Here is a 10,884-nt window from a genome sequence, read left to right on the forward strand (position 1 = left end):
TCTCCTGAGTTAATTGAAGTAATGGCTGAGAACCAACCTCTTCTACCTCAACCCAGAGTGGAGGACATTCAGGATGAGAATGAGGTGCATCAAGCACCCCCGCCTCGTACTTTACGAGATTATCTACAACCAGCGGGGGTGAGTATGCCCCCATGCATGATTTTTTCTGAAAATACAGGACATATGGACATCAAGCCAGGGGTTATCCAACTCCTTCCTAAGTTTCATGGGCTTGAATCTGAAGAACCATATCTACATTTGAAAGAGTTTGATAAGATCAGAGCCACTTTATATTTTCAAAATGTGTCTGAGGACACAGTCAGGCTGAGACTCTTTCCTTTTTCCTTAAAAAAGAAGGCTAAGATGTGGTTACATTTACTGCGTCCTAGGTCCATTGGCACATGAAATGATATGCGAAGGGAATTTATAAAGAAATTTTTTCCACATCATAAAATGATTACCCTTAGAAAAGCAATCATGAACTTCACCCAAAAGGAGGATGAAACATTTTACTAATGTTGGGAAAGGTTAAAGGATTTGGTCAGTTCATGCCCACAACATGGCTTTGAAACGTGGCGCATAATAAATTTTTTCTACGATGGACTGACATTTTCCATATGCCAAATGGTCGAGACAATATGTAATGGAGAATTCATTAATAAAAATGTTGACGAGGTATGGGATTACCTCGATAGTCTTGCTGAAAAAACATAATCATGGGACTATTACCCAAAGTCGAACACCATGTCTAGGCCGACTCAATTAAAGGAGAAAGGTGGATTGTATCTCTTGAAAGAAGATGATGATCTCAAGTGTAAAGTGACTACATTCATAAGGAAAGTTGAGGCCATGGAAGGAAAGAATGATAAGGTTAATGAAAGTGTTTGCGGCATCTGTGATTGTAATATTCATACAACTGAAAATTACCCTACAATACCCGCCTTTCGAGAAGTGTTGAATGAACAATTCAATGCCGTAAATAATTATCAAAGACCTTTCAATGGACCAACCTCTAATACGTATAATCCTGGTTGGAAAAATCATCCAAACTTTAGTTGGAGAAATGGACAAACTGCTACCCCTCAAAGTTTCTTCAATCAAAATCCAAATCAGGGAAAACCTCAAGAAGAACCGGTTCAAAATTTCATGTAAGAGCTGACCTATGCAATGCAAGACTTTATGCAAAAGATGGATTCACGTATGACAGTTATAGAAAAGGGGATGCTTCCTGCATAACCGCTCCCCAATCCTAAACTGCAATACGAGACAAGTGATCCCAGCTCTTCAAATCAAATGGGGCACGCTAAATCTATCACCACTCTTAGGAGTGGGAAGATCATTGATAAAACCCTTCCGGTTAGGCCCGAAAAGCCTCAAGAACCGGAAGAGGACAACAATGATGGATCTGGTGATGCCCCACAAAAATTAGAATCGAAACTTATAGAAAAGCCAGTTGCTCCATTTCCCCAACGGTTGGTCGCACCAAAACCTCTCTCTAACTCTCAGGATATCCTAGAGGTGTTGAAACAAGTGAAAGTCAACATTCCTCTACTTGATGTCGTAAAACAGATACCTTCATATGCCAAATTCCTGAAAGACTTATGCACGACCAAACGACGGCAGAGTATTCAAAAGAAGATCTTCTTGACCGAGAAAGTGAGTGTCATCCTAAAACAAGACGTGCCACAGAAATTTAAAGATCCCAGTAGCCCAACCATATTATGTGTAATCGAGGACCATCGAATTGATCATGCACTTCTTGACTTAGGAGTGAGCGTTAATCTGATTCCCTACTCGGTATATAAACAGTTAGGTTTGGGTGAGTTAAAACCCACCCTAACCATACTACAACTTACTGATCGCTCTGTTCGTGTACCAAGAGGGATAATTGAGGATGTGTTAGTCTAAGTTGATAGATTTTACTACCCTGTAGATTTTATCATCCTGGACATAGAACTCATCAATAACATGAGCACTCAGATCCCCGTCATTCTTGGTCGCCCATTCCTTGCCACTTCAAACGCAATTATCAATTGCAGGAATGGTGTCATGACTGTCTTTTGAGAATATGACATTGGAGTCAAACATCTTTTTCAATAATGGCAGAAACTTAAAGGATGATGACAATTTCCACGACATTAACATGATTGACTCTTTAATGGAAGATACAACACCTCTGACCTTATCCTCTGACCCTCTAGAGACGTGTCTGACCCACTCCCATGATTTTGATGATGACATGATTAGGAAGACGTGTGTCTTACTTGATACTGCACCGGTACTTGAAGTTAACTGGTGGAGGCCATAATTTGAAGAGTTGCCCTAAACTGATGTAGTGCCTCTACCGTCTAACCTCAAGCCACCAAAGCTTGACCTAAACCTTTGCCTTCTGATTTGAAATATGTCTATTTGGGTCAGGATGAGACATACCCGGTGGTGATCTCTGCCCACCTGGAGAAAGAACAGGAGAGTATGCTCATATCTACTCTCATTGAGCATAAGGGAGCCCTTGGATGGACGATAGCGGACCTCAAGGGAATCAACCCCTCGATTTGTACTCACCGCATTTATCTTGAGGATAATGCTAAGACCGCTCGGCAATCACAACGTAGACTAAATCCAAACATGAGGGAAGTGGTTAAGGCCGAGGTTCTTAAACTATTGATGTGAGTATCATATACCCCATATCCGATAGTCAATGGGTGAGTCCAACTCAAGTGGTTCCTAAGAAGTCCGGGATCACCATCGTAGCCAATGCTAATAATGAACTCGTGCCAACTAGAGTTACTACTGGTTGGAGAATGTGCATTGACTACAGGAAGCTGAATACCGTCACGAGGAAGGACCACTTTCCTTTACCCTTCATTGATCAAATCTTGGAAAGGCTAGCTGGTCATTCCTATTACTGTTTCCTTGACGGGTATTCGGGCTACAATCAGATTGAAATCGCCCCTGAAGACCAGAAAAAGACTACATTTACATGTCCCTACGGCACCTTTGCCTACAGAAGGATGCCAATCGGATTATGTAATGCCCCTGCCACCTTTCAGCGATGTATGATGAGTATCTTTTCTGACATGGTGGGGAAATATCTAGAGGTCTTCATGGACGATTTCTCTGTTTTCGGTTTAACTTTCAGCAAGTGCTTAGAGAGTCTTAAATGTGTGCTGAAAAGATGTGAAGAGAAGAACTTGGTACTTAATTGGGAGAAGTGTCATTTTATGGTTCATAAGGGAATTGTCCTTGGACATATAATCTCGTCCAAAGAAATCGAGGTGGATAAGGCAAAAATCGATCTTATCTCTAACCTACCTCCACTCAAGAACATCAAAGATGTGCGATCCTTCTTAAGACAGGCAGGGTTTTATAGACGATTCATAAAGGACTTTAGTCTCCTCTCTCGTCCCTTATGTAATCTTCTGCAAAAGGACGCACCATACGAGTGGACTGAGCAATGCCAGGAAGCTTTCACCAAGCTTAAGGGCATGTTAACCACTGCACCTATCATGCAACCACCCGATTGGAACCTTCCTTTTGAGCTTATGTGCGACGCTTCTGATTATGCTCTTGGAGCGGTTCTAGGCCAGAGAAAAGATAAGAGGCCTTACGTCATTCATTACGCAGTAGAACTTTAAATTCTGCCCAAGTGAACTACTCAACTACGGAAAAGGAACTCCTAGCCGTAGTGTTCGCTTTGGATAAATTTAGGTCCTACTTGATCGAATCCAAGATCATTATCTACACAGATCATGCGGCACTTAAGTATCTTCTTTCTAAGAATGATTCTAAGCCCCGCCTGATACGATGGATCCTTCTACTCCAAGAATTTGATTTAGAAATTAAAGATAAAAAGGGAGTAGAAAACGTAGTAGCCGATCACCTTTCTCGCCTTAATGTCTCTGATTCCCTTAAGGCGACTCATATCAATGACATGTTCCCTGATGAACAATTGTTCAGAGTCTCTCATTCACATTGGTTCGCTGATATTGCTAATTATCTTGCCACAGGTTCCATACCGACACATTGGACTGCGCAAGATAAGAAGAAATTTTTCACCAAGGTGTGCAACTTTTTCTGGGACCATCCATATTTGTTTAAATATTGCCCAGACCAAATCCTGAGGAGATGTGTGCCAGATGATGAGCATCAAAGTATCATCTCCTTCTGTCACTCACAGGCCTGTGGTGGTCACTTTTCTGCTAAAAAGACCACGGCCAAGATTTTACAGTGTGGCTTTTATTGGCCCACTATGTTCAGGGACACTCATGAGTTTTGCAAGACTTGTGAGCATTGTAAAAAATTGGGAGCATTATCCCATCAAAATATGATGCCTTTGAATCCCATCCTTATCATAGAAGCAATTGACTGCTGGGGCATCGATTTCATGGGACCATTTCTCCAATCATTTGGATATTTGTATATTTTGCTCGCCGTAGATTATGTCGAAGCAATTCCGTGCCGAAATAATGACCATCGCACGGTCATTAAATTCTTAAAAGAGAACATCCTTTCGCGGTTCGGGACGCCTCGAGCCATCATTAGTGATGGGGGCTCACACTTTTGTAATAGACCATTCGAGAGCTTAATGAAGAAATACGGCATCTCTCATAAGGTGAGCACCTCATACCATCCACAGACAAGTGGACAAGCTGAGATTTCCAATAGGGAGATCAAACATATCCTAGATAAAACGGTTAACCCTGATCGTAAGGATTGGTCAATCCGATTGACCGATGCCTTATGGGCATACCGTACTGCTTTCAAAACTCCTATTGGAACGTCTCCCTTTAGACTTGTCTATGGGAAAGCTTGTCACTTGCCTGTGGAGTTAGAACATAAAGCGTACTAGGCGATCAAAAATCTGAATTTCAATCTGGACAACGCTGGCTCGCTACGTAAACTTCAATTAAATAAACTTGAAGAAATCTGGAACGATGCGTATGAGAACTCGAGAATTTACAAAGACATAATGAAGGTGTTTCATGACCAACGTATTCTACGAAAATCATTCACACCTGGTCAGAAAGTCCTTTTATATAATTCTTGATTACATCTCTTTCCAGGTAAGCTTCGATCTCGTTGGACTGACCCTTACATTGTGGTCACTGCGTATCCTCATGGGGCCGTTGAGATAAGAGATCCTGACAATGGCAAGGAGTTTAAAGTAAATGGACATGGCTTAAAGCTATTTGTCGAGAAATTTAATTCAGAGGACATGTCCATACCTCTGACTGATCCTGTTTACCAGGATTGATCTCCTAGTCTGATGGAGGTATAGGTAGGTTTCCTGTTTTCATAGGACTAGGATAGTTTCCTTTATGCTATTTTAGGATAGACGGTAAACTTAGCGCTCCTAGGAGGCAACCCAGTATTTTATTTTATTTTATTTTATTTTATGTTAGTTAGTTCAAATGTTTGTGGGTAACATTGCTGCAAGCCCTCACGAGACTACAACTCGTCCACTAAGGGCAACCTAGGGGTTTAAAGGCTTGTTGCATACGCTAAATGCAATCGAGAGTGTAACACCCTGAAAATCGGGAGTCGTGCATATGCTCGACTCCCGAGTTCCCGGGGTCACTTATATCCAATTTTCATTAATATGCAATTAATCCGGTCTAAATGCGCATTCTGGAACTTCCTGGAACATGAAGCACAACCACACAAGTCTACTGAAATAGAAGAAAATCAATTATACTTATATATACATACCTAAAAGAATACAAACGGGCGCACAAGGTGACGCTCAACAAATTCATAAAAAGAATAACAAGTCAAAAAGAATAAAACTGAGCCCTTAGCGCGGCGATCCAACGTGCCATCTACAGGTCCGATGAGGACCCGTTCATCAGCTGGAAGAAGAGAACCGGTCCTCCTCCTCAAGGCTCGCATCGCCAGGCTCCATGAAATCTGTATCACCTGCATCTATGAACGAGTCTGGTTAGTGTTTTAAAACACCGTCCCAGAGTGGGAGTGGGTGATCAACTCAGTGGGTGCTATTAACCTTAAGTTGCAACAAGCATCAATTATAATAAGAATTTAATTAAAAGCAATCAATCATAAACATCTATCTAGTCTTGTTAATGTGCATGGATGCAGGATGATATGATGTATGCCCTCACCACAACGCTCCCTCGTGCGACAACATCTAACGATCGCCAATGCAACACTCCCTCAGTGCGACCTCGACTGCCGAGTCGCCAACCTAGCTAATGCCATGCAATGATGATGTTAACCAGGTTCTTAGTTAAGTCCATTCATCCAGCAGATTTGGAAATCTGATACACCCCACGTATCAAATGCCCTGAACTAGTTGCGAGGCCAAGACCCCCCCAATGTGTGAGGCCGAGACCCCGCGATCCTTGATCCCGTTGGGTTTCCTCCATCTCCGACTTCAAGCACATGGGGGTGCTGAATGTGGGGTCGCTCGCGGTCACTACGGGGAGGCGCGTCACCCCAGCGTAGGCCGACAGCTCGGACATAGTGTCCCATTCCACCATGCCCGGCTCACGAGGCTGTGGACTAATTCCGAGTGGGTTATTATTGGGCTACAACGGTTGTAGGGTGTCCCAGGTTCCATACAAGTGTAAGCAAACAGGGTTAACAATCATGGTTGGCCAGACAGTAGGTTAGACCGCACGAGTCCAGGCAAGTGCATGTCGGAACGACATCGGGTGCAAGCAACCCATGTAGTCTAACTACAGTCACCCACGCATACTCGCACAAATCCATGGGTTTAGCCTCAAGGCGGTCCTACCAACGAGACCGCCTTAACTTTTTCCGTTTTCTTGGCCAACCCTAGGGTTTGGATGGTGGTCCACAACATGTCCACGGACAGGGATATCAACTAGCACAATCATCATCATGTTCTCATACCTCAATCATATAATCCATATTCACCTAATAAGCAAGCTAACAATTTATAAGCAATGGTGCATGTGTGTTGGGTGTGTTAGTGAGGAAGTTGCTCACTTCCTACAACTCATGTAAACAAATTACACATGAAGTAAATAAGGCATGCAAGCTATAGGGCATCATCGCGTGAGCAATCATATGAGCAATCCAACAAGTCATCATCAAATTTGCACCAAGTCATGTAAGAAGCAAGAACAACGTCATGTGGGGAAATTAAATAAACATACAATTCCAAACCACTCTAAATAAATATAAATTCCTAGGTTCCTCTATATTCTCTAAATGCATCAAGGAAGCAGTCAAAATCATTAAGCTCATATTGAAATTGGTGCTAGGCCACCTGGGAGTAATAGTCCGCACCTTAAGAGGAGATTTCTATTCTTTGAGATCTTAGGGTTTGGGAATTTGGGTAAAACCACCATTTCCTAAATCAAAATCAAGAAGACAACATTAATGCCTATAAATCTACACTAAGTTGCTCTATTGAAGGGAAATATACCATTCTTACCTCCTCTTCTTGGCATGGTGGGTTTGGTGGAGGTTTCCTTGGAGAATAGGTAGAAAGTTTACAAGTTTGAGCTTCCTTGGGCCCCACCTCCTACCACATACTCTTTTCCTTTCTTCTTCCTCTCTCTTTCTCCTCCTTTCTCCTCTTTCTCTTCTCCCTTTCCTCTCTTCTCTCCTTCCTTCTCTAGGGCAATTTCGTATGGGGAGGAGGGTGCCCCAAATGAGCCCCTTTTATAATGCCAGTTTTGGTGGAAATGGCCCCAAGTGTTGGGTTTTTACTATACTAGACCTATGAGAGGGTTTTTCTAAGCTCTAGGGCCCACTATGAGGTGTACAAGTCAATATACACCGTAGGATAGCTAGCCCTAATGATGATCTACGTATGGATATGATTGGCCCGCCATTTGGATGCGCCGATCGACAGATATGATAAGAAGTCTGTTCAACGGTCACCGATAGTTGATCAGGGCCGCGGCTATACGGATATGAGCAGGGAAATATCCTTACTCCATGGGTAAAGTTTGGTTACAAACCAACGGTCCGAAATCCTCAACTTTGCATAAGAGTGGACGACTCAATTCACTTAAGTTCCAACTCCTTCCTTTAGGGTATTTGCACTTCTCATGCACTCGTCCTTCAGCTCAAGTTGACCGGTTCTGCACCGTACCCAGGTCCGATTCCCGCGATGGACGTCAAGCCCAATGAGACGGACATCATTCTATAGTTTTGGAACTAGTGGTCCACCAACGAGCAATATAAAGCTTGTTTGGATAACCGGGGTAGTTCTGGTGGCCTTCTGACCATGAAACTTATAGGATAGGTGCTCCATGGCCCGATGAAGGGCCATGCAAAATTTAGGGATGATCATATATGGGGTTTGGTCGTACGAGTCTGATTCGCGATCAACGGTCACCATGCCACGATCGGGATCCTGATTTTGTGGGCGGGTGTAGAAAAATACATTAAACCCTCATCGTAAATTATGAAGAAACCTGATGGTTGAAATGTCTTACATTTCAGTTTTATTTACACGTGCCAGATTTCAATTTTGGCATTGGTGGGGCGCATCTGGCAAGTGCCAGATTACACTTCTGGGTGTCCACTGGGTCCATGGTCCACGATGGTCCCCAAGCCCAGTGAGATCTATGCTCCCTCAATTTTCTATAATTTTCTAACCTTCCCATGTTGCGGTATAGCCCGCACGGGCTGCTGCCAAGTGTAAATGGCTATTTGGCTTGACGGCCCGCACTTGGCCCAATCACAACCCGACTGGTCTACTTTAATGGGCTAATCCTAACTTAATTTAGTTATGGCAACAAACCATGAGTAGTTTAAACGAACGGTCCTGCGGCAATTCCTACGAGGACGCCTCAGTACACTGTTCTGGTTGGACGGGACGTTACATGATTAACCGGACTTGTGCGATTCTTCACTGGTACACCCTGTATAAACTGACATTGAGTGCTAATGGTCATTAAGTAATGTTTAGGTTAATTAAATAAAATAAAAATAAAAATAAAAATTGATGGATTTTTTGGAAATCCAAAGCAATGAAAATCAAGGATGTTACAGAGAGCACCTGCGAAAGTGGTGTAGGTAGGATTTTATTTTTGTTATTTTTATTTTACTTCTGTTGGTTTCTCTCTTGTGCTGACCCACTCTTACGTAGATATCTTTGGAAAGCCTCTTGATTCTTTCATCCAGGTACTATCTTTCCATCACTCCTCTTATATTTTCGTTGTCCCATGTGCATTGCATGCCTATTTCTTTTATATTGAGGACAATGTAGATTTTAGGTTGGGGGTGGGAGATTAGGTTTCCTAATCAGTGTTTTCTTGGTCTTGAGCGGAAATTGTGAAAATTTTAAATTTTTCTGGAATTTCGTATGAATTCAAAGTGATTTTGGTGGCCATTTGAGACACTTGGAATTGTAAAATACATGATGTTGGTAATTTATGACTCTTGGATTCAGTTATCTGTTAGATTTCACAGCTAAGTTTGAATTGTTAATCCATTATTAGAAGTTGTAAATATTGATTGAGTCATGAATTCTCAGGACACATCTCGCTTGCACATTAAGGTTTCAGTTCGATATTGAATTGTAACTTGGTGATCATTAAGCATGGAAGGAACCAACCTGGGGAATTGTCCATCTTGTTCAATACAAATAATACAAAAAAAAAGGAGAAAAAAAAATGAATGAAAGAAAGAAAAAGAATACCCAGTTAAAAAAAAAACAGTTGTCATCAGGAAGGGTTGGGTGTACAATCTTCAACATAGGTTTGCTCTTTATAGGTGTGGATGCGATTCCCTTTCTCCTCAATGGAAAAATCAAAAGCTGGAAGAATTTTTTTAAAAAAAAAACGTTGGGTGTACAGTCTTCAAAGGTGAGGATTCAATTCCCCTTCTTAGCGTTACCTTTTCTAGAAAATTCAAAGGTTTTAAAGGGAGATAAAGGATGATCTGTGAAGCAAGTTTGGGTATAGGTTTGGTTGTCATGAATTCTCTGGTTGGTTACCAATGATATCCTGAAATAGAGAAGTGAATTTTAATGATGATAAGCCGAAATTAGACTATACACTCATGGATCCAAATGGTTAGAAATTTTTCTAATTGGTGGATTAATACTTTGATCTTAACTATGAAATTTACCATGCGTGTGAGGCCAGGAGAGAGTAATGCCCAACATTCATGAATCTTAAAATTCTAGTATTTAATTTGTTTTTCAAAAAATCACTCGAGTTCATATAAATTATCCTGTAATTCTCAACTTATTTTTCGCATACTTTGCTTGGGACTAACAAAATGCTGGTTGGGGGTTGTGTTGAGGGTCAAATATTGCATATTAGACCTCATTTATTACATAGATTTACGAACATGGTACGGTTTAGCGGCTCAATTTAATCGTGTTTGTGATGTAAGGTGTATTTACGAGCTGGGACTGGAAAAGGCTGCTAAATGCATGGATTTGACGCTTCAGAATCACCAAGGCAAGGGATGGATCCCAGAGGAGCAAGATCAATGGATTTACATACCAGAGATCCAAGAAAATCGAGAAACTGAACCTCAACAGGCCCGAAATTGGTCCAGAATGCAAGATCATAGGGTTCTCACCATCCGTTTAGCTCGAAACTTTATATCTGGCCTGAGGAACCCAAATTAACCGTACACGTCAAATTTTAGTCATTGGATCCTTGTGGAAGTGGCCCAACGGACATATCAGCCCATAAAACTCTGATTTAGGGCCCACCTGATGTATGGATATGCTCCATTTTTGGTCCCAACCGTTTAAATATTGTGAGAAAAGAGATGGATGGAGCGGATTTATTATATGCATCAAGGTGGGACCCATTTATGTGAGAGAGAGTACGCACTGAATGTGCACTCGCGCCAAACACGCAGTTTGACTGTGTTTGACCCACACCCACCCGATTTCATTAACAGAGACGGAGATAGTCTCCGTTT

General features: G+C 41.9%; 1 non-coding gene across 1 annotated transcript; it reads right to left on the reverse strand.

Annotated features, from left to right (window-relative positions):
* Positions 1–459: 459 nt before the first annotated feature.
* Positions 460–566, reverse strand: LOC131238159 (small nucleolar RNA R71). The gene has a single exon (XR_009167569.1). It is a non-coding gene; the product is annotated as a small nucleolar RNA R71 (small nucleolar RNA).
* Between the last annotated feature and the right edge of the window lie 10,318 nt (positions 567–10,884).

The sequence above is a fragment of the Magnolia sinica genome, chromosome 2, assembly GCF_029962835.1.
Source record: "Magnolia sinica isolate HGM2019 chromosome 2, MsV1, whole genome shotgun sequence".
In the NCBI taxonomy this organism is placed as follows: Eukaryota; Viridiplantae; Streptophyta; class Magnoliopsida; order Magnoliales; family Magnoliaceae; genus Magnolia; species Magnolia sinica.